Source organism: Pteronotus mesoamericanus, unplaced genomic scaffold (genome assembly GCF_021234165.1).
Source record: "Pteronotus mesoamericanus isolate MK-2021 breed Mesoamerican mustached bat unplaced genomic scaffold, CSHL_Meso_final contig_20, whole genome shotgun sequence".
Lineage (NCBI taxonomy): Eukaryota > Metazoa > Chordata > Mammalia > Chiroptera > Mormoopidae > Pteronotus > Pteronotus mesoamericanus.
In genome coordinates this window covers 22,395,669-22,420,132 of record NW_026555085.1, presented here as the reverse complement: position 1 = coordinate 22,420,132, position 24,464 = coordinate 22,395,669, and the positions used below count along the sequence as shown (strand labels likewise).

At 35.4% G+C, this 24,464-nt stretch overlaps 1 pseudogene; it reads right to left on the bottom strand.

Annotated features, from left to right (window-relative positions):
• The window catches only part of LOC129066832 (targeting protein for Xklp2-like), a 37,948-nt pseudogene extending 18,858 nt beyond the window's left edge, over positions 1 to 19,090 (bottom strand).
• Between the last annotated feature and the right edge of the window lie 5,374 nt (positions 19,091 to 24,464).

Here is a 24,464-nt window from a genome sequence, read left to right as displayed (position 1 = left end):
TAATAAAATGAGCATTATATTTTCCATTATTATTTATTTCTGGTTTTACTTTACGATAATGTTGAAATCAGTAACAAAGACAGCAAAGATGTACACTGATTTGAACATCCAATTCTCAACATCAGATAAAACAGTTGCTAATATTTTAGACTGTGTGTATGTAGGCATAGATGTCAGACACATCAAAAGATTGGTATAAAGCAGTATATGTTTTATAACCTATGTAATTTTATATATTAGTGCTTGTCAAAAATATTTGTCAAAAATTTTCATTTTTGCATAGAGAATTGGATCATGATTTAACTATCAAACTAATGTAAAAATTTTAACATTTTACCCCAAAACATTCTTATAGCTATAATATTTACATACACTACTAATTATTTTCTTCAGACAAACTCCTAGAACTACAAATTCTGGGTCCAACACTATGAATATTTTAAGGCTTTTCTTTTAACACTTACGCTATAAAAGTCTCATTAGTAGAAATTTATTAATGTAAGAATTTCTATATGAAAAAGAGACAAGTGGCAATAACTTTACTTCTTCACAATACAATATTTTAATGTACTAGGTGTATCAAGTTGGCGACCAATGTGTTATAAGGTCAGAAGATCTGGATTAAATTCCCACAATGTCACCTTCTACTGCAGTCTTTCAAGTGATTCATTCACCTCTATAAACCTATTTCATCATCTTCAAAGTTGGATTAATAATACCTGTCACAGCAACCTCTCATGTTTGTTTTAAGGATCAATATGAAACAAAGTACACAGAACACTTAGAAAAATATGGGATTTTCACTAAAGTCAAAGCTAAATTGAGATCACAACCAGAACTCAGAGGGCATCTGCAGCATACACAGAAGCCCATGCGTGGCTGAGGGGTCAGGAATCCGAACAATGTTCTTGACCAACCACAGACTTCAACACCTATGTCATTTAGTGAAACAGCTACTACTTAAAGTAAGGGAGAATGAAGATTTTTCTTTTACTGCTATGTCACAAATTAAACTCTTTAGTTTAAGTAACAACAATCATCTATCTTTCACAAATCCTAAGGGTTAGGAATTGAAACAAGTCACTGAAAGTAAAAGCATTCAGATGGTTGGGAAGCTAACGTGAAAGCACCTGATGTCTAGAGGCTGATAGCTTCTCAAGGCTCCTTCAGGTGCATACCTGGCAGTTGATGTTGGTTGTGAGTGTAAGGTATAGTTGGACTGTCACTTCCAACATCTATATGTAACATTTTTAAGTGCCCTGATTTTTCTTACAACTAGTGAATGGTTAACATAGTGGTTAGGTTCTATGGACCAGCATCAGAGCGAATGAGAGAGAGAGACAGAAACAGTGAAACTGAAGAAGAAACCACCTTGCTTTTATGACCTAGCAACTAGCTGGGAAGTCAGATGGCATCATCTCCATCTGACTATCTCAAAGGCCCACTGTGGTTCAAGAAGAGGGAACATCTCTTGATAGAGGTGCAGTCAGTGTCACATTGTAAGACACCATATGGAATGCAGTATATCTTGTGAGGCCATCTTTGACAAATGCAATGTGATACAGAGCCAGAATATACAATGCTCTCCATAAAGTCGTAAAAGCCACACTCTTCTTCCCAGGAGCTTTCTTGTAGAATTACCAGGTGTGGTGAGGTGGAATGGAAGACTCAAGAAACATGACTGAGTAGAAAGGCTAAACATTATAAAAAGCTACCTTGATAATTATTAGTATTAACTAAAGTTTAAACTGGATTGGACTAATTATTATTATTATTATTCTATACTCAATGTGTGGGTCTTGAAAGAAAAAAATCATTTAGTAATGCATAATATTAAAAATACCACATTTTCTCAACATCTTAATTCTAGTGTAAGTTAAAAATGTTATCCTGCTTTTATTGAATTCAGTTTGTTTAAAAAATTACTTTTAGTTTAGAAATACTCTTCAATATTATAAAACAATGCTTACTTATATTTAACATAGCAAGGTGCCTGATTAAAATGGAATATTAAAATTGTTGAAGTTGGATCCCAAACTTCAACAAAATTGTTGAAGTCTCATTTGGGATTCAAGCAGACACTTCTAAACTAGGAAAACGGTTGTAATTTGATAGGCCTCTATAAACATGCACATATTAAACAGGTAACACAATAAGTCTTGGAGCAGTTCTAAACCTATCATTTTGATGCCCCAGAGGAAATCCCAGATATAATAGATTAGGGGAAAATTTACTGCCAGATATTATGATTATCTTACATGATTCGTGCATGCCAGAGTAAAGAAAATGAGGGTTCTCAATATCGGTACATCTAGTGAGCAAAGGAGGCAAGCTTTGGACGTACAAAGATAAATAACTCCTCTTTCCTCAAATAAAGATGCATGAAGACTGTTTTTATCCATTGAGCTGGCAGTCAGGAGACATGACAGGGCCTCTTCTTCCTTTCAGACATTTCTTTTTTGTTCTTGTTTGAATTTTTGTTTTGTTTGTTCTTTTTTGTTTACTAGATTTTGTCTTTCATTCCCTGTACTCGAATACTTATTTTGGATATCATATTTATAATTTTCAGAAGTTTTTCCAATTGCTCTATTTTTATATCATTTTTTCTCATCAATGCAATATTTTCTTTTACGTCTCAAATACATTGATTGTAGTTACTTTGACCTAAAATTTCTTGAAGCACTTTTTTTGTTTACTTATTTTGTAGCTATTTTTGATGTTGGAGAGTTTCCTCAATTATCTGGTTATATGATGCCAATTATATTGAAGAGTGAGACATCAAAGTTAATCAGTAGTTTAGCGTCTGTGGGTGAAGTTGATGAACTGGAAGGCTTCCCTGGAGGGTGATTGGGTGAACAGCTAGCTTTTCTTGAGCTTCCCATGTAAATATTGATAAATCCTGCCATCTTTGGTTGATTTTCCAGAGAAGTATTGTCCATTATCATCATGGGAAATTTTAAAACTAGTTTAAGAAAGATATAGGGAGGTTTCTCATCATTCCATGTGCACATCTTTACCTAATCTCCAGGTACAGCTTTCCCCTTTGGCCTCCTGTGTGCTTGTCTCTTTATATCTAGATTTATATGGTAGAGGGGAATTGAAGAGGGATAGTTTTCTATGTTTGTTTAGGGTAGAAGCCTGAAGGTACAACAATTGCCTTATAGTCGCCTCCTTACATGTTCTCACATTCTGCATAGCATGTTGTATCTACTTCCTGAAGCTTTCTGAGATCCCATGGAGTGAACTCCCTTGCAACATCAATCCATTCCAGCAACTGTAGAAGCATTAGTGAGTCATGCATTTTCCCCCATCTGCCTGATATCATTATATGTTGGCATAAGAGGGCTATAGAACTCTGTTAGTTTCATTTAAATTCAGAATTCATATTTCTGTTCTTTATTCTCTCTGACATTTTGAGATAATTTTTTAAAAGGGAAGGGGAAAGATACATGGATTCTAGTCTCTTGAAATTGTAAGTCTGGTGTACCTGTAAAGTACATTTTTATAAAATTTGTGTGTATGAGTTTATATACACATACACACACATACACATATATACATATACACACATACACATATATACAAATATATATATATATACACATATATATGCTAGAACATCTAGATTTTTAAAAATAAAAATAAAATATCCAGAATCCTATTGCCCTGATAATCACTCAAAGTATATATTCTTAATTGACATATTTGTTATTCTTTCTCTCTGCCCTAAAGTTAATTGTTAAACCACTCAGGGCCTCAAGATTTTATCTAGCAAAAAAGATAAAAGAGTTTACACCAAATAAATTGAAAGGTAAAATACACCTTCCAGAACCAGTTTGCCATTTAATGGAATGAAGCTTCCTGTTAGTGTCAATATTTACTGCTTCGATTTTTCTAGAAGGTGTTTACAAATATTAGGAAGCACTGCATACAAAAATAGATACTTATGGTCTATACAAATAAATAACTAAAGTTAAAAACAAATACTCCCATACAATGGAGAAAATGAATGGTTAGTCATTAAAATTACCTCTACTTTCACTTTCCACAGCTCAGGAATAATAACACCGTGAAGCTTTCTCAATCAATCATGAGTCACAACATTAAAAAATGCCTTCACAAACCAACATCCATGTCTTACATATCTTTATCTCTCATGGTGCCTAGGTAACTATTTTGCACATATTTGGCTCTTAAAAAAAGGATATTAAATACCTGAAAAGAAATACCTCTGTCTATATTTTTACATGCCGGTTTTTTCCCCTATGCTCAGATCAATTTATATTTAGACCAAGATCTGAGAAAAACTATCTTATTGTGCAGATGACATTTGCAAGTCAAAATAAAATGCAGTTTGCTCTACATAAGGGTGCTTCTCTTTCATGCAAAAAAATTATTTGTAAAAAAAAAAAGTGAGAGATGACTAATCTTTTCCTTTTTAATCAGGTTTAAGACAAATACCATATGACCTCACCTATTAGTGGAACCTAATCAACAAAACAAACAAGCAAACAAAATAGAACCAGAGACATGAAGATAAAGAACAAACTGACAGCAACCAGGGCAGGGGAGGAGGATAATGGGGGAAAGAAGGCGAAGGGTCATCAAAGGACAGTATAAAGGACCCATGGACAAGGACAACAGGAGGGTAGGACTGAGGACAGGAGGTGGGGGGTTGGTGCGGTGGGGGAGGGTAGTGGGGGAAAAGTGGCGATAACTGTGTTTGAACAACAATAAAAAAATTTAAAAAATTTAAAAAGATGTTTTTTAACTTTTTTTCTTCATGTTCTCAAAATTCATCTCTAGAGACTGTATTTCCAAAGAAAATCCAAGCAAATAAAAGTGATAACTCAGAGGTAAAAATATAAGGTGTATTTTTCACAATCAATATTATTCTATGAAATCTCTTACTTTTATTGTATAGCAATGAAACCTATCAATCCTATTATAGTGTAAATGTAAGTGCCCAGAATGACTTCTAATAAGGAATTTAAGCTCTTTTTTATTGAATTTATTGAGATGATACTGGTTAATTAAACCATACAGATTTCGTGTACAACTTAAAAAAATCATCTGAACATGCCCATTGCGCAAAGAAAAGCCCCCTTCCATCACCACTTATTGCCCCGCTGCCCACTTACATCTCCCCCTCCACCTCCCCCCTGGCTGTCACCATACTGTTTTCGAAAATATCAATAAAAGTGGTGTATTTGGAGCAAAACAACTTTGGTAAATTTTTAAATATACTGACTTATTTATTTGTTAATACACAATATAGATTGCTTGCATTAAAAACAAAAATAGAGATAAACAAAAGAAACAAAGATAGAAAAATAAACTCAGAACCATAATCCCAATAATCAAAGATAGCCACTGTTTATATTTTGTTCTAGGTGTTTTTGCATAGTATGTTCACTATATTTAAAAACAAAGAAATGCATGATTTGATCATACTAATTATCAGAAATGAGCTCTATTTTGCTCACTGTTCTGAGTAAGCCTGAGAATTACGGGGCTACCCGAACCTCCTGATCAAATTAGGCCTTCAGAAACCCAGATTCCACACAAAGACTGGATTGTGTGTGGAGGGGATGAGTAGCAAGCGGCGGCTCTCATTATTAATCCACCTGTTCCTTGCAATCTCCCATCTTTCTTGCACAACATTTTTCTTTGGAAAGGAAACAACTGGGAATGAATGGGAATGCAATGACTCATCTTGGACAAAGACTTGTGTCTGTCTGAAACTCCTATCTTTCCAAGTTAGGAAATCATCCAGACACATAGGATGTGCAATCACTATAAAACCATCCACAACTTAATCCAGGTGTTGTCAGTCCATGGCCTGTGGGACACACTCAGCCTGCTGCCTGATTTCTTGTGGCCTGTGAGCTAAAATAATGGGTTTTAAATTATTACATGGTTGAAAAGAAATCAAAAGAATAATATTTTATAACGTGTAAGTTCTATGAAACTCAAATTTCAGTATCATAAGTAAAGTTTGATTGAAACAGCCAAACCCATTCATTTATATTAATTTGTGGCTGGTTTCCCACAATGCAGAGTTAAGTAGTTGAGACAGAAATTGGATGGCATAAAGTTTAAATGCTTACTCTTGCCCTTTTACAGAAAAAGTTTGCTGGCTCTTGGTTTAATCTATTTATCCCACTTCTAATACCCACAACAAGGGCTCAACATCCCTGTCCTAGATCCTCTAAGGCTGATATTTTAGAACAGGTTTAATCTGAGTTGACTCATTCAACCTAAGACTAACTTATTAGATTGGAAGCCCATTTTTAAATTTGTTCAGCTACTGTATCTTAAATAATAAAGTAAGATTCAGGAGAGCTAAAACAAATAGAGAGATGGCTGCTAAAGCATACAACATTTATCCACTGACTATTCAAGAGCGAATTCCAGCTACAAGCATCATTCGCTTTCTCATGATCTCTTTATTCCATGGTGAGATAACCATTGAAATATCAGGGTTTTTTAAATTCATTTTTTTAAATTGGTCTACTCTTTCAGGCTTACCTTATAGAAGCTAGGAATTATTTCTTAGTGTCTCACTTATTTATCTTAATTAATGAGACAAAGCTTAGAAGCCCTGGTTATTGTCAGCAGTTACTGACAACTTCAGCTTTTTTTATCCCAGTATTTGCAATATGTGATCAAATGTAATGCGTATTTTTCTTTATGTCCCAAGGCAAGATCATCTACAACAGAACTTAACTTTCAAAAATTATGGTAGATTTTGGTGTGATAGGGAAGGAGTGCATAAAAATTAGCAGTCATTTCTTAATTGCATTTAGCACAATTTAGAAAAAAAACTTGAGAATATCTTACTTCAGTTTTTGAAGAGACAACATGTGATTTATCATCAGTATTTGGTATTTATTATCAAGATAATATGTAATACAGTAAAAGGCATACTTTTGTTTGTTTCTGGCAATATTATTATGACTCGGTTTCTGAGACTGGACTACGTAACAAGCTCTATGGATAATCCAAAGAGTAACTCAGATATTTAGTTACCAACAGTGACCTTCATTTTCTTTGTTCATCTACCACTTTTACTTTCAGAAGACATAATTTAATTGGATCAGTTTTTCCCCAGCCAAAATGGAGTGGCAACACGAAATAGTTTCATACAAGCCCCCTTAGAGATAGTTAGCCTTCATACATTGCATAGACGCTTAGTTGCCCACCATCTCTTCTTTGGGGTGTCATTCCTCCCCTCTTCCATTGCAACGCCATTCCAGGTACTTGGTTTGCTTAGAAAGGACCCTGTCAGCCCAAGGCCAGAAGTAGTCATGTGATCCAGGCCTGGCCAATATCCCTGGCCTTTGGTTAGTTCAGACTTGACCATGTGGCCATATTATAGCAGTCAGAATTTCTGACAGGGATTTTACTATCAAAAAGACATAATCTTTTTCTTCTGAATTTAAGGGTCTTCGTTAATTAGGTTTTTTTTCCACTTAACAAATATTACCGAATACCTTTATGTGCCAGTCTCTGCTCTGACCTGTTGAACCAGTGAAACCGAACAGGACAAACATTCCTGACCTATAGAGTTTACATTCTCATTGGCGAGGGAGATGGAAGATGTGCAATAAATAAAATGTTTATGTAACATTTTCGAGAGGAATAAGAGTCATAGAAAGAAGGAAAAATAGAGCAAAGTAAGTGGGATTAGGACTGCTGGGGCTGATGGAATGCAATATTAAGTAAGGTGGTTAGGTAATTCATTAAAATAAATGACACGAGCAATAAATGGAGAGAGGTGAAGGAGTTAGCAGTGTGGGTATCTGAGTGTAAAGTGTTGAAGCTACAAGACCCATTATATTATGAAAGAAAGGTAAGAGGCAAATCAGGAAAGTGTGATATCATGGAAGAAGGTGTAATCAACTTCTAGCCACCTTACTATTGTTGCGTGAAGAGAACTTGTATGATGTTGAATCCCAGCAATGCAGAGAAACCATGTTGAATTAAATTTGTCTGCCTTTCATTCTCACCCTGATCTCCTCTAAATCCCTTTTGCCTAGGACAATGGATTTGGATTCATTCAACGCATATATGACAAGAATCAGAGTTACCTGAAGAGAAGAATTCCATTTTGAAGTTTTTTCTAAAAATGGAACAGTGTAATTGACAGATATTTCATTTGTCCTCTACATTAAAGAAAATACTTGCTAGACTCAGCATTTTCTTCCTAGCGCTACATTTCCAAAGAATTAATTTTTCAATAATATAGCTAGTTCATATCCAACCAAAAATACATCCATCTCCTTTCCAAATAAGTTGCAGCCAAAACTATGACTTACGTTTGCAGCCAAATATATCTTCCAATCATTTTGAAGCTAATTTCTAATATAACGATCTACTCTTTGAGTGACACTTATATACTTTCTAAATTTGTAGATAATATCTTATTTATACAACTTACCACAAAGCCATTTTTAGTTTTAGACTTTTATTTTCTTTCCTTTGCCTTTAGCTAGTTCCTTAGTTAACCTCATGGAATAGTAATATACTATGATTCCTAAGAGGTCTAAAGATATATTTTCTCAATGACATTCAGCAGGAAATAAAAAATGTACCCCAAAAGTCCCCCAGTTAACCTATTCACCTATGACTTTTTCAAGCTCTGTTTTGGGGTAGAAGATTTATTGTCCCTGCCAACACAGTGATAATCTTTTTAAAAAAAATATATATGTGTGTATGTATGGGTATATATATATAATTGTTTATGCAATTACAGTTGTTATGATGATCTTTCTTTCTATTTTTACCAAGTCATGAAATGTCAATATTGTTTGGTACCAGCCACAGTTTACAATTTAGAAGAACTATTTCTATATTTTACATATAATATAAATATGTGTGCCTCTCTTGGCTATTATCACTTTCATATATATAAGCTTATAATGCAGAGATTAGAAAAAAATCTTGAAAAAGAGACATCATGTAAGATTTTAAAAGGTACCACTCCTGCTACTTCTCAGTCCCCAGACCTATGCATTTAGCTACAAATGAGGCAGCATTATACTATATTAGTTGTTGTTTCAGATCATGCATCACACAACAGAAGGCAGATCTTCCCATTATCTTACTAAGATCTTATGGTGAAGGAAGGAACACTGTGAATGAGTTTTCAATAGAGCAAGTTATCATTACATAAGGCCAACCACTTATACATGGCGTGAAGATAATAATGGTTCCTTTCATGGGTTTCAGCTTATTGCTTTTATTTCTGGGAAATCAATGACATTGATAGAAGCAACATTGATGAAAGAACTTGATGATACATGACATATTCAATTAAGTCTATTGTCATAGACAAAAGTAAAATGGCCACAGGAAATAAGGTTAGATTCCTAACAGTGTTTTCCGGTGACAGTAAATAATTGTCATATTTATGCTGCAAAAACCCTGAAGTAATCAACATAATATCATAGCTAGGTATTTTCTAACAGAGTATAGTGTTCTAGTAAAAATTCAAAGCTTGCTTTTGTTGGTAAATTTGGCTTTCAGTAATGGCTGCAGTCAGAATTACTTAGTAAGAAGAAAACAAGCCACTAGATCCAAATATAGTTTCTGTTCTTTTCTGGTGAGATAACAAGGCTCTGGCCTTTTTAAAAAGATTTATCTGCACAATGTTTGTCCAAAACCTTAGGGCACAAATCCTCCAATTATAGTTCTTTAAAGTCCATGATCATTTAGCGAAATGCCTACCACTCTTCCCAAATAAAGGTAAATTCGAATTTCAATCTAGACTTCCTCCCAGGCATAACAAACAGTACAATGTCCCAGATGAAGTTTTGCTGAGTGGGAGGATTTCCTCAGTCCATTATCTTTTAAGCCCACTCTTAGGAGTGTTTTAAAGCTGCAGCAATTCACTTTTGAGTAGTGCTGTCATGTGCTGCAGAATTCCCCGTAAGCATATCTTAATACTTTTATCCTTGTTAAGTTGAACAAAGCAAATTTTTATAAACATATAGGCATAGGCTGAGTGAGAAAGGACAGCAGTGTGACCTACATAGAGTCAATGAATATTGGGAGAATTTGTTCACTAGTGTACCCAGGCCCTTGATCCTAAAAAGACCACTTCCATTTAATGGGAGACTTTGGGCATATCCAAGCTTATTGTGCAGTGGACCATGTAATAGATAATAGGGTACAATGGTCAGCTCGTGACTCAAGATCACTTGGATTTCATGATCAGGCTTTTGTACTCTAGATGCTTGTGGAATATCAAGTATTCTTTCTCAAAAGAGAACTAGTATTCTACTACAAGACACATAATTTTGTGTCTAAACTTCAGGGTCACATTTAAGTGTCCTCTTTTGAGCTTTTATTAGTTGGTATTCTGCTCTGTCAGAAACTACAGACCTCCCCTAATCAGCAGTAACATAGGAACTAACTGGTCCTGCTTACAATTTTCTAGTGGTTCTATAAAGTATACACAATGAAGTATAGTAGAACAGCCAAAATAAATTATTAAGCAGTGAAGGTTATCTAGGAGGGGATATAAGATGCCTCCAAATTAAGAGGACAATTAAATGCTATACCTCCTTCCAAATTGAAAGGTATAAAAACGGTCCTTATCGTTAGAGAGGATTATAATTTACCCCATGTCTTTAGACTGATAAGCACTTCATTAAGATATGTAGTCTTATGGGCTTCATTTTTAACCTCTATCACTCATTTTTAAAATTTAGAATACCTACAACTTCCCGTTTCCTAGGCCAAGTGCTATGACATCATCACATTGACAGGAGAGTGTAATGCCCTGTGACGCAGAGGTGGTCCATATTCTTGATGACTAATTTATGAGACAAATTCTTCCCGGCCAAACATAGATGGTATATAAAACACTCCTCAAAAGAGGTATCTGAAAACACACACACAAAAACTAACATATGTTACATTGTTACACTGAGGAGGTTAGCCCTGGCTGGTATGGCTCAGTTGGTTGGAGCATCATCCCATAGATAGAAAGGTCTCAGGTTCGATCGCCAATTGGGGCAGGTACAGGAAGGCAAACAATCAATGTGCCTCTCTCTCATCAATGTTTCTCTCTTTCTCCTTTCTCTCTCTCTAAAAGCAATGAAAAGAATGTCCTCAGGTGAGGATATAAAACAAACACACACCCACACAATACATAGGAGATCTTGGGTGGCAATTGAAATCTCAAGGAAATTTCTGGAGATAAAATATTATTTTGGTTTATAAACAGAGTAGCTAGAAGGGGGACCCATGGCTTTCTCCTGGGCAGCAGCATCCTAACTCTATCCAACATCATGTACTTGATGGGATAGGGAACCATGAGTTTGATTTTTTTTTTTCAATTACTAAATACACATTCCGAGTATATACTCCCAAATTTGGAACACAACTCTTGGGAAAAAATGTAGACCATCTGTCCCACCTACTGTGAAATTAACTCAGTCACAGTCATTCATCACTTGATGCTATAAGCCTCTGGTGAACCACTGGGGTTGATGTCTAAAATTTTTAAAGTATTCCTTCTCTAAATAATGATCACATGTCTTTATAATTTTTTGAGTTCTTGAAGAAGACAGGAGAGTGGCACAAGTATATATAAAAGTAGTTATTGCAGCCTTTATGAGACATTCTTTGTTTTCTGGTTTTCTAATTGTTTCCAGTCTTTCTACAATAAAGGAAATCAAGTATCATATCTTAATAACAAGATATAATATTTACTATGTCCATAACTTTGAGTACTTTATGTATATTATCTTTATTCTCACAGTAAAAGTTCTGAGTAGTATTCTTATCCCCATTTTACATTGCTTTTGAAGAGACGAGGGCCCAAAGTCACTGAGTAAGTATAACAGGTCTCGGTGTTTGAACCCAGGCTGTTTGCACTACACTGTCAATATGATATATTGTTGGTGTGAAAGAAGCATAGCTCCCTCTTTCATCAGTCCAGGACAGTTTCCTTAGCTGTACAGACCAAATGGAATCTTAGGAAATACTTTTAAATTTCATCCTATACTTTCTAAGCATAACCAAATTATCTCTGGTGTTACCATTCCCTAAAGTCAGAGTACTGCATGCACTTCTTGCTTGTTGAAAGTCACTACCTCTGCCTGCTGACTCTGATCATCCCCATTATAATAACAACACTCCTGTGGCTACAGCTTCTCCCACACGTGGGGGAAGGACAAGAGGTCATTTTAGCCCTCCTAGAGATTTCCTATATCAGCTTCTCCTTCTGACCTCTAATAGCCAGATAGGTTATAGATCTACTATATAAGTCTTTTCTCCTTGAACTATTGAATGTATCTTCCTAAATTATGTCAAGCTCTGGCTCTTCACAGCGGTCATCATGAGCTGGGGCCTAGTATAATCGTACATCAGTTAAAATAGCCAGCAGTTAAAACTCTTGAGCACTGTCTATGACTGTACTTTAATGTGCCTTCCTGGTGGATCCAAAAAAAAGCAACATACTCTAAGTACATGTTCCGGTCTCCTGGACAAAGTATGTTTATAATCAAAAAGCATTTCATCTCATCTACCTTCTTTCAGTACCCTGACAACTTGTACAACTCCTCCTGGGCACATTTCCACTGCTGAAAGTGGTTTTGCAGAGTGATGCTGAAACCAGTGACAAATTTCAACTCTCATTACTGGATGTGTCTCATAATTGGAAAGATCTTCCTAATGGCACAAAAAAAACGGAAAATGAAAGGAGGGGTTCACATGGTAGGAAAATGATTCTAAATGCTCTGGTGTGACAGGTAATCCAACTCTAAAGCTTCACTTAATCCTTCTAAAAGTCCACACTTCATTAGAAAAAAAAAGAAATCTAATTTTTATCAACCAGAAATATGACTTAACCATGATAAGGTAATGTAGCTGGGAATTCGGCCTTGCCTCACAGGGTCCTTTGTGTCCCACCCCATCGTACCGCCCAAAGCACAGCAGCGCAAGCACTGGGTTTGAGCTAAAAGTGTTTCCTCCTGGAGTCATGTGGTCAGGACTCTAGAAGTTAGGACACATTTGTACAAAAACCAATGGACCTAACAATGATCTTCAAAATTAGGCTTTGTTTGCTTATACTACAACAAAATTCTAGAGTAAGGGTGTCCCAGTGTCCTTCCAAGAGCTCAGTAACATCATCAAAGATGGAGGCTTTTTGTGTGTGTGCTCCTTCTCAACCATGCTCAGATGCTGGCTCACCTTTGGTCTTGCCTCTCATGGTCAGAGCATCACCATAGTCCACAGAGCATTCGGAGGAAAGGAGTATTTATCCAAAATTTCTATTGTTATAGATGAAACCTTTACTAAAAGCCAAGAAGATTATCCTTCAATTCCCAAACCAGACTCCAGCTATAAGGAGCTGAGATGGCCGGCATGACCTAGCCACAGATAAAGCAGGCAAAATGAGTACATGGCATTTTGTTCTTTGGTCAAAGATGTCCTTTAAAGAGAAGAAAGGGAGGGGATGTTGTTTGGATAAGCAATCTACCATATTTGACACAATACTAGAACTTAGTGTGGTTAGTTGTGTACTTCACAATATCTGAATATAATGCTTTCACCATGTAGATAACATAAGGCCACCAGAATTGCCTGTTTATCAGGTTATTCTTCCACATCATAATCCCTCCAAATTACTTTAATATATGGTGTCTATACAATGTGGCTTAAAGCCTTGATTTTTGGGGGATGCCATCCTGAAATAAGAACATAACAGGTTGATACTTCACTTTCTAATTTACCCAGACCCAAAGTATTAGCTCCCCATTACTGAATGGGAGCACCTCATGCTACAAGTTTCACCTTACTCCATTCCAAGTCTGGGGTCTACTTCTTAAAACCTCACTATGGGATGCCAATATGTAGCAAAAAGTCTACAAAAAATAAAAGAGCCAAAATCCAGGTATCTTTGCTATGGGATGTTTATTACAAGTGTACTCAAAAATGTTATGTTTCTTTATCCATGCTGTTATTCTGGGTTTGGGTAAGTTTTTATAAAAGTAAGATGTGCACCAGACTGTTCAGAGTGAGATCACGTGGCGTGCATTCTCTTCATTTATTTAGTACTTATTTGATGTCTGTCCAGAAAAAGTCCAGCCATTATTAATATAAAGAGAATGGTTTGCACATCATCGACATAAACTGGCAGCCAATGAGAGGGGACTGGAATGCTCATGTGTAAACAGTGACAACTTCACCGTATTACTCAGTGGGGGCAGTAGATGTCCTTGAGTGAGCATGTGTACTGTGTGGCCATCACATTCAAAATCACCAAGTGAGTAGAACAACAAATCTGCATCAAATTTTCCATTAAGCTGAGCATCTTCAACATTCCTCCCCAGAAACTGTTCAGATAATTCGGAAGGTTACAGCTATGGGCAACTGGTGATTGGCAGCTTCATCACGACAACATGCCTGCTCATGTATCACATCTCATGCAGTTTTTTGGTGAAACATCAAATCACTCAGGTGACTCAGCCCCCCTATAGCCCAGATTTGGCACCCTGTGACTTATGGCTTTTCCCAAAACTAAAATCACCTTTAAAAGGAAGAGATTTCAGACCATTGATGAGACTCAGGAAAATATGATGAGGTGGCTGATGGCAGTTGGAAGAACTGTGTGAGATCCCAAGGTGCCTACTTTGAAGGGGACTGTGGCATCATTATCTTATGCACAATTATTCTTGTATCTTCCTCAGTAAATGTCTCTATTTTTCATATTACATGACTGGATACCTTCTGGAGAGACTTTGTATACCCTGAGAATGATCATATTGTCACCATGCAATAGGGGGAAGATGACTGAGCAGGGTTTCATCTTGGCTATCTCAAGAGGAATTGGTCTTATTCAAGAGCAGATGCCAGTGGACTCTTTGAATCAGGTACCATAATCCCCGATTCCATCATTTATGTCTAGGCCCGCAGGGTTACTGGCATTCAACACAGTGGATAACACACAGCAGTTTATTGTTAAAACAATATTTATCAGAAGGATACAGTGAATTTCAAATATTCTGTAGACTTCATTTTTGAGCCAATCCAAAGCATCAACTAGAGTGGTACTTGTTTCATACCACTCAAAATGCTGTGTTGCATATGTAATCAGCATAGAGGTAGTAACATCTCTATTAAACAGATAAAGAAACATAATCAGAGAAAGTGACTATCCCAATATCATACAACAGGGAAGTTTATCTACACTCATCAAAGTATTTGACTTTGAATAGTCTAAAACAGATAATGAAAAGAAACAGAAAAGGCATTTAAATTGATCACTCTTTAAATCTGGGGCATGTAATGAGAAATAAACAAATGGAAGCAAAAAATTATTAATCTGGTCTTAAATGTTTAAAAGCTAATATTTTTAAGCGGTCATTAATTATTAAGTAAAATAATGTGAAGGTAAGATATCTATGAACTTTAAGTAATAATCTTCAATCTACTAGAATTTTATTTATATCCTTAGTTTCTTAAACACATTCTGTGCTTTTGTTTTAGATTTTTAAGTGTTGCTTGTCCTATCTGTTAAACTAGAAGGAAACTAACTCTATTGTGACTACTGTATGCATGAAGTCAGGTGCTTTATGCACAGTGGTTCACTGAATTTTAATAGTCTTGCATTTCTCTTACTTGAAATATGTACTTTCCCATTGATTAAAGAAATAAATTACAGTAATGACTTGTGAGACTTCCTTAATATATAGATTTAAATATTACATTATATAATTTGCCTGAGAACTTTAAGTCATCTCTGAAATATCTCCAAATTTATAAATTATGGTTTCTCAAAAATGATTACAGGTATTTGTCATTGTTACCATGATGAATAACTGTAATTTCCCCGATTATAACCATGCTCTAAATGGAACATTACAAACTAACCTGGGTAACAATTTTGATCTATATTCTGATGTTGTATACATGGCCCTCACTTTTAATTTGTGTTCAGTTATTCATATCAGGAGGCAAGAGTCTGACTGTTCTGAAGACAGAGTACAATACCACATCAAAATAATTGAAAATTTGGGACTCAGCCTTGTATACATAATGCATTTTCCCCTGGTTAAGATTTCTTTTGAATTTGAGGTTGTATAGGAAAAAAATGCAAGCATTTTGAAAATGTTTAAACTGGCAACTTATTTTTATGAATACTCTCCAGTTTATTAATATGTACATTTAAAACACCAGAAAAGTCACATTATAGGGACTTGCTTTATGGTATTAGCCTAAATTAAATTTCATTTAAAATTTATTTTTTACTTTTTTTACTTGACAAGTAAATACATGATTCAAGTTCTGCCTCTCCTGCTATGAAATTGTTTAACATCAAGTTCAAGGTCTCTAAGCCTCTCTTTTATTCTAGAAAATCCCATAATAATTTAGAGTATTTCGTGTAAGGATTATGAGATAACATGTATGAAGGTGCCTAGCCCAAGGTAAGCTTTTGGGAAACGTTTCTGTGTTTTGTTTCTGCAAACTGTTAACCTGTCTAAATGTTACACAAGATACATAAATTACCAAAACTGAGGAAAATTACAGTTCATAAAATAGATGTACATACTATATCCTAAGCATTTTCTTTTCACTCTCTACATGTAAAAATATTGAATTCTGAAATGAAGGATGATTCTGGTAACTGGTGGCAAGACAAGATATATTTACTACTTTTCTTTCTCCTTAATTAGTTAATCAAATATTTAAGTCTCCAAGGGGTAGAAGGACTAAGTGTTTTCAGCAGTCATTCAGGACATTCTCACCTACAAAACATTGATGATTATTTTCCAGTCCCTGCCTCCATTCCAATGTCTACCTCACAGTCAAAGCTTGCTTTTTCAACTGAAAATACACCATGTTTTTACCCCCACACTTCTGCAATGCTAGCCACCTGGCCTTGAATCACCTCTTATCACCTGACCAATTCCTTTATGATACCTGCCCTACAAGGCCTTATGTAAACATCATACCTTCCCCAAATAAAATATAATTACTTATAATTCTATCCTTTCCTCTGTCACTGGAGAGAGTAAATGCTTAATAAAGAGGAACACATATGAGATTCTCAATGCTTGTTAATTTAATCTGTTCCCTTTGCACCACTGACTTCTTTTCCTATCCAACTGTCCATACTTAGCTAAGGGAATGTGCTCAGTCAAGAGCCCAATGAGGCTTCTGAGGATTAATCTATGTGATTTTAGTAGCTAATATTTGTAGTTTGGAATCTAATGTACCTGTCAAGTCCATGGGCACAAATAAGCTCAGAGTGGGAAAAAAGTGAAATTAGGAAAACACCTTGGTCTATGTTATGAAATGAGCTCAGCTAAAAAAAATTAAAATAAAAATAAGATGATTAAATGAACAACTGTAAGAGCAGTGAACTATTATAACTTCTGCACCTGGAACCTTAAATTTCAGTTCCATCCTGATGTCTTATTGGGCACCAGCCCTTAACATTGACCTTAGAGTAATATTAAGCAATTCTGATTGACCAATTTAAAGCTTTTATTCTATAAGTCTAATAGTAAGAAACAAACACAATGATAAGATTTAAAAAAATTGGATAGTATAAATGTTATGATTACATTAAAAGTAACTAAATATTAACTTGAAAAAACATGTAATAATGCCTCACATTTATTCATATTCTATTCAGAAGCACAAAGGAAACACAGCTTCTTCATTTTCAATGAACAGATGTGATGTTCACCGAAGCCGCCACCTCTTGGGGAGCTGGGAAAGGAGGGTGATGAAAGCAAGGCAGAGAACAGTTAAGTTTATTCCAGTCCAAGGAACACTGGTCCATTATAATAAGTAGAAAGTATTTTAAACTTACATAGACTCTTTTAGATCATCAGTCGTAGACCTACATTTATTCCTGTGAACCTGAGGGCTCCTCTCCAAGCCAGACCTGGAGAGATTGTGAAAGCCACATGGCTTACGCTTCAGAGTCTGAGACTTGCACAGGTCCCTTTGAGGGCTGTGGAATTTATGCACAAGGTGATACAATTTTGAATGAATTTTGCAAAATTAATCCCTACTAACCACAGCCAATGCAGACCACAGACTATTTTCACTTGGATTGCCTTTCTGTCACAGTTCCCCTCTTGTGTGGTAACACTGGCTTGGCCATGGGAAATTCTGGAATCAGCCTATGGGGATGTCAGCTGAAAATGCATATAGTCTAAACTTAATGTATGTTTGTATTTTGCTTTCATTTCTGCGTAAGTTAAATTATTGCTCACAGTCTTGAGAGGCTTCTAGGAGTCATGTAGTCAATTGAAAGATTGATGTGGTGCTGAAGGAGACTGAAATGCCCTCAATTTTTCTAAAGACTATGTAGGACAGAAGCCTGGCAGAGGGTTTTCCAGTCTGACTGCAATCTATGTCTGGGTCTGCATGGCATTAGTAATTTGCATCGTGAATCCAAAGGAACTAACTGTTCTTAAACTGATACTGTTTTTTAAGAAATTAATTTTCAACTGACAATTATTTAAAAGCCAATTTCTATTGAACATGCTAGAGGAAAGATAGTTACTTTTCTAATCTCTCTGTGTAGGGGTGCAACAAACTTATGATATGAAGAGGCAATTAAAATGTAAGCAGTCAATAACGCAGGGATAAAATGCATCATAGATGTAAGTCAGGTAGCTAATAAATAGACATCAGTTATATCCTTTTCCTCTGGTATTTTTAGAGCATTTTACAGCTTTTGATAACATATTTTCTTCTGTATTTTTTTCTCATTATGAATATATATATCTCTTTTCATTCCTAATTTTTTACTTCTAATTTTCTATTTTTTTCTTTCTCAGTAAGGTTCCAAAAATCTTGTGAGTCTTAGGTACCAAAAAGCCTGAATCATCCTCTGGTTGTGACTAAAGTGAATTTGCAGCTCCAGTTGGGGCGGGGGCCACAAATGTCGGTGGTGTCTGCCTTCGCTGCAGAGCTCATGGTGTGAAAGGATGTGGATGGTCCCATCTGGCCTGTGGCGCAACATGCTGGCTCTGTGGCAGGGATGCTTCTGCTCAAACACTGGCCGCTTTGCTCTCTTTGCTGCAACCCAATCCTCTGCTGCTCCACCAGCCATCTCTAAATACCCCCACATCCAACAAGGAGGTATGCAGGGACTTTGGGGTTCCCTTCTCACACAGCACACCAGTCACAGTGGAGCAGGAACAGTGCTGCAGGTTCTTGAGAACAGCTGCCTTTCCCCAGCACCACTAAGTTCCTGCACCAAGGTGTAGGCGACTCCAAGACAGGGCTTCTTCGAGGTTGTCACGAGGTTGTGACTCCCGTAGAAAACATCAAAAGTGTTCTCCTCAGATCACCATTAACCACCTATACATTTCTAAAGACCATTATCTCCTATGCACAGGGACCCCCAAAACCCCAGGATTTAATTTATAAAGAACTGTGCATTTATTCTTACATATTTAGACTTCAGTCACCTTCAACATACTCTCCATTTGATGCAATACACCTATTGAGACTTTTTTCCCACTGCTCAAAACAGTTTTTGAATACATTGATTTTGATGTCTTTTAGTACTTCTGCCATTTTTTGTTTCACCTCTTCCACATCAGCAGAACATTCCCTTTTGAGGAATTTTTTCAGTAGGGGAAACCAAAAAGTCACTTGGGGCGAGATTGCATGAATAATGAGGGTAGGGCCTGGGGGTTATGCTGGTTTTTGATAAAAAAACTGTTAAACACTCAGCGCTGAGTGAGCAGGTGCCCTTGTAAATAACCCATCATGAAATAGGCAAACACATTAAAAGAGTCTTCAAAAAAAATTACTGAAGTCGAATGCAGCTTCTCACAACAACACCAGCTGGTAGACAGATACAGGTGGGTTCCTAGAACACTCACCTACTGGGAGGAAGCCTGTACTACAAAGCGCCTGCCCTCCAGAAGATAATTCTGGGGGATTTCTTTTGGGGAGTGGGGTCCTCCTTCAAAATTTAACAGAATGATGATAATCCAAACATTTAACCTAATTTCCATTTTCTTGATCCATTTAGATCATGATTTTATTTTGCCTGTGACCATAACCTCCCTTACGTAAACTGCTATATTCTAGGTCTATTTCTTGATTCCATAGAAAATAAAGTCATACTCTTATAGCATGGAATCCAATCCAACTTTATTCCTAAGTTTTGAAAATCCTATTTTTGATGTCTGAAGCTAAATATAAATAATACCTTTCTTTATTCATTTTTGCTGCAATAAATCCTAATCCACCCCCAATGAACTACTCATGAAAAATAATGAATCTCATGTTGATTAAGGAAAAGGTCATAGACCCAAGGAAACAAAGAAACAAAACAGACATCACTAGATTTTCCCAGTCTTCCTTCTCCCTTCACTTTTCAGGAGTAGATGAAAAAGAAGAAAAATAATTTCAGAAAGTGTATTTCAGAGCTAATTGGATGTTTAATGGTAAAGGAAAAACCTAACACGTTATAAGTACCAAACTGTCTTCCATTTGATCATCTTTACTTCTCTTTAAGGGCTTTCCCATGAGTAACCCTTTTGTGAGGGAAAAACAGGAGGAAGAGCAGAGAGTTGGATCCACCACAGGAAGTGACTTAGGGCTGGCATCCAGGGCTACAGCCATGTGCTAAGCTCCTGCTCCAAGAACAGAAGGTGCTCTTCAAGGTTGGGATTCTGTTTTTAATGGTGACAAGGCAAAAAATAGAATGAACATCCATTTCTATATCTTATTTGCATTCAAATCTTTTCCCTTTAGTAACTGAAATCTATGCAATATGAATTTTTTTATTTTATACTTGCTAATGGCTTTTCTGACTGACATGGCATAATCTGACCACTGAATTAATTTATTCTTGCTTATATTTGACCAACTATGTCACATAGCAGGAGGATATATTTATAATTAATAAAAATATCAACCTAAAGCAAAGGTCAATACCAATAATCAATCCAGTTAGTTAAAAGACGAACTCAACCCCTAAAAATGCTGATATATTTTTATCTACTATCCACCTGTTTCATTTTTCCTTTAAACATTCTAATGATCACTGAAACATTCAATGCTGCCAACATCTCCTTTTCCTGTGTTTTCCAATAATATCCCTAATATGCAAGTCATCACATGTTAAACAACCCTATTTATTTTAAATGGAAGAAACTGAGGCTTTAATGGAAATAAATGTATTTTCTAAAAACTGACACCAAGACAGCTGATACTGCCTTGTGACTCCCAGTCCTCACACTTTATACTGTGCAATAGCCTCCTGAATTTGGCTAAAAACACTTGTATCATCTCCATTTTACATGAGACTTGCCCAGTAGAATCATAGAGGTCTTGAGAGAAACCTCAATGAAATATTGTTAAAAATTTTTTTTTTTACTAATGAAAGCAAAATCCAGAAAGTTAAATTTTTTACTTAAAGTCTCATACCCAAATGATGACAGATCCAAGACTCCAATATTATGTACCATATAAGATTGGTGAAAGTACGACCTAAAAAATAGGATGAAAGATAAGGAAATGACACTTGCGTTTGTCATTGGGCAAAGCAAAAAATTTAACCTAAGAGTATTAAGATTTTGCATAGCACATGGAGAAAAAATATTACTTTTAACAGTTTTCATATGTTAAATATGCTCAGAAATCTCATTTTGGGAAAGATCAAAAATAAATTCCAGAATAACAAAAGAGTAAATTTTAAATGTAAAAGAAACAAAATTTTATTTCAAGTAGGAAACAGAAATTAAAAATTTTTAAATCTCTATGTAAAGTATGACTTTCTAACTTTAAGATCAATCAATAAAGAAAAAAATGAATCTTATCATACAAAAATATAAACCATCTTTGAGTAGAATACATACAACCAAAATATCAGAAGCAAAAGAAAAAGAAAAAAAAATTCTGATCACAAAGAAAATAAAGACTCAAGCAACAAGCCTGGAAAATGTATTTCTAAAAACATTACAGATAGTTAATACTTTAATATTTATAAAGAAATTAAAAACATTAAGACTCTGTTCTGAGCTTAATTTTGTTCCCTTAAAGAAAAGATATGTTGAAGCCCTAATCCCTAAACCTTATTAACTCAAAATGTGACCTTATTTGGGGTCTTTACAGAAGTAATTAAGTAAGTTTCTTACAGTGTGCCCTAATCCAATACACCAGTGTCTTTATAAAAAGGGGAAATTTGGATGCAGAGACACACATGCCTACAAGAAGAGTGTCCTCTAAACATGCAGATACAGATGGAGTTATGTACCTATAAGCCAAGGCACAGCAGATTGCCAGCCAACCACCAGAAGCTAGGAGACAGGCGTGGAACATACTCTCCCTCACAGTTCTCAGAAGGAACCAACACTGCCAACAACTTCATATTGGAATTCTGTTCTCTAGAGCTGAGTCAATAATTTCTGCCTTGTTTCTCTCTTCTTGTTTAAGCCCTCCGGTCTATAATATTTTGTTAGGGCAGCCCTGGCAAATTAATACAAACCTCAACTCATAAATGGGCAGAGGATATGAGCAGATACATTTTTAAAATAGCTTATATGAATGGCTAATACATGGTTTTAAATACCTAAAATTTGCAGATAATTTTAAAATGTATATTTAAAAAACATAATTTTATTTTTCATAAAATAAATTGGCAATTAAAATGCTCATATTGAATGTTGTTGGGTATACATGGAGAAAAAGTTTTTCGTCAAGAAGCTTCGAAAAAATGTTCTTAATTTTTCACTGGGTATTTTTCATTTCTCTAAATACCTGTTTAAGGAAATAGGCAGTAAAAGTTCAAAGTAAACAACATTGCATTGAAAGAGCAAGTAACTAAAAATACCTTAATTTCCAAACATAGGAAAAGATTTAAATAAAGTACCTGTACAGGAGGGATTAGTTTATATGTGTTGGCAATAATATTAAACAAAACAGTTTTTAATACTACTGGGGAAAACTCATTATTTAATTTAAAAAACAAAATTACATGTGACTTACAACTATAAGCTTCACTATGTAAAATGTTACTTGGAGAAAATAGGTAGTCATTTTTAAATGTGAAAAGTGACTATTTAGAGGTATAATAGGGTTATTTTACAGATAAGGAAAGCCCCAGGCTACCCTGTGAAACCCACGTAAAAGAAGGGAAAATAATCAAAATGGAAAGTGTAACAGTTCCCTAAAGCTGCCATAACAAATTACCATAACTGGGTTGCTTAGGAAAACAAATGTATTTTGTCACAGTTCTGGAGGCCAGAAGCTCAAAATCAAGGTGTTGGCAGGGCTACATTCTATCAGGTGGCTCAGGGTATGTCTTTGCCTCTTCTAGCAACTTATGGAGTCTGGCTTTGCTGTCTTGTGGCAGCATAGCTCCACTCTCTGCCTCCATCTGCACACAACATTCTTTCCCATCTTTGTGTCTTCATCTTTTCTTCTAAAGAAACCACCCACTGGAATTAGGGTCCAGTCTAAATCCAAGATAATTTCATCTCATGTTCTTTAACTATTGAATGTCAACTGTAATTTAAAAATTAAAAAAGAACAGTATAAGATAAAAGGAACCTAGATTAATTCTTAATAAATACTAAAAATGAACTTTAAAAAAAGGTTATTAATTACCTGTGCAATTAAAAAAATTATTAACTAATTATATCCTCAAAGACCTTATTTTCAAATAAGGTCACATTCTAAGGTTTCAGGTAGACATGAATTGGTGGGACACTTTTTAACCCATTACAGAAAACATAATAGGGAAAGAAAAAAAATCATAATAAGAAAATAGTAATCTTTCTGTTCTGAGGTTATACATGATATATCTTACACAGCGTCCTTATATCATTCAGTTCGCAATTCTCTTTTAACTGTCACAGAATAATTTTAAGTTGGTAAGATGAGTCTTATGTAAACATACAATAAACATATCAAATATTTATTTAACTCATTTAATGAAGATACAGTAAGATGTTAAACTACTGTAACGATATTTCCTTTAGGACAAATCACACTGCTTTCAATATTCCTGAAGTTAGGAGAGAAGACAAGACAAAATACAGAGGTCAACATCAAGGAGCTCTGGAGATTTGATGTCTAAACATCTGTGATGACCCAGAGCTAACCTAGTTCTTTCCTCTGAACAAAAATCAGCTCTGAGCTCCTGAGTCTGGGAGAAAACCAAATCACTCTACCTGCCAGCTAACCCGGGAGAAAATCTGGACACGGGGGAGTTAAGTATTTTCACAAGGTTGCTGAAAATTTTGTGCTACAGTGAAATACTGTGTAGCAAGCGTTGACTGGCTTTGTAAATAAAATTTTTGTAACACACACACAACTGATTCAAAGTGGATTTGAGAAGCTCAATATTCATATGTAATATTAGGATAAGATTGCTGATTTGGATATAAAAATGGTTAAATCTAATAGGGTTATAAACTATAACTTTTGAGGAATCTTTATTTTATCCTCTAGAGAGGCAAAAA